Genomic DNA, 1,350 nt, shown 5'->3' on the forward strand with positions numbered 1-1,350 from the left:
CACTTCCTAATTAGCATTCAGCACAACTTCCAGGACATATGCCTGCTTAGCCGTTAGTAGAAGCACTTCCAGCAGCAGCACCTGGGCAGCAGGTTATACAAGCACCTTGCCTGCTTAGCCGTTAGTAGATGCACTTCCAGCAGCAGCACCTGGGCAGCAGGTTATACAAGCACCTGAAGCACAACTTCTAGGACATATGCCTGCTTAGCCGTTAGTAGATGCACTTCCAGCAGCAGCACCTGGGCAGCAGGTTATACAAGCACCTGAAGCACAACTTCCAGGACATATGCCTGCTTAGCCGTTAGTAGATGCACTTCCAGCAGCAGCAGCACCTGTGCAGCAGGTTATACAAGCACCTGAAGCACAACTTCCAGGACATATGCCTGCTTAGCCGTTAGTAGATGCACTTCCAGCAGCAGCACCTGGGCAGCAGGTTATACAAGCACCTGAAGCACAACTTCTAGGACATATGCCTGCTTAGCCGTTAGTAGAAGCACTTCCAGCAGCAGCACCTGGGCAGCAGGTTATACAAGCACCTGAAGCACAACTTCCAGGACATATGCCTGCTTAGCCGTTAGTAGAAGCACTTCCAGCAGCAGCACCTGTGCAGCAATTTGTCGCAGTACCTTGGCAAACGGACACATTTGTAAAAAACATCATAACTGATATTCTAGACTCGATATTTCCTCTGCTGCGAGAATAACCCGCGTCTGCTAATACGTCCCTTGGTCTTGCTTCCGAAATCTTACGTTTAGCAAATTTCTAATGATAACTATCAATCACAAAGGTTATATTCCATGTATGTATATATGTCGAATACATACATTCGTAGGCAGAGAATAATAGAGAGAGAGTTTTCGTCGCTACGGTCAGGGTCAATAAAAGTTCCTTAAGGGTCATGCACAATTTTGTTAGTAAATGCTGTTGTAGATCCTTTTTATCATTAATGATATTTTTTTGATCGATCAGCTTTTATTTTTCAATGTGCAAGAATTGTGCTTGAGCAGAAAAAAATAAAGTTCAAAGACCTGACGATTCCATATAGTGCTATGAATGTCCGAGATTGTAATTAATTACACCTCAGATAGATAGACAAATGTTATCTGGATAGATGCAGTTGGTTGGTATATGTTAAAGGGATAGATACACAAACAAATAGGTAGGTAGGTATACAGTTTATAGATATGTAGATAGACGTTTAGGTAAGTGTGTAGATAGACATTTAGGCAGGTATGTAGATAGACATATAGGCAGAGATTGAACTCCAGAGATTAAGCAAATATCTAAATAGATAGACATGTGAGTAGATGACTGCATAAACAGACGAAACATATAGATGGCGCATCCCGA

This window comes from Penaeus japonicus, unplaced genomic scaffold (genome assembly GCF_977035675.1).
Source record: "Penaeus japonicus unplaced genomic scaffold, GWHDUDI00000001_assembly GWHDUDI00000010, whole genome shotgun sequence".
Classification (NCBI taxonomy): Eukaryota; Metazoa; Arthropoda; class Malacostraca; order Decapoda; family Penaeidae; genus Penaeus; species Penaeus japonicus.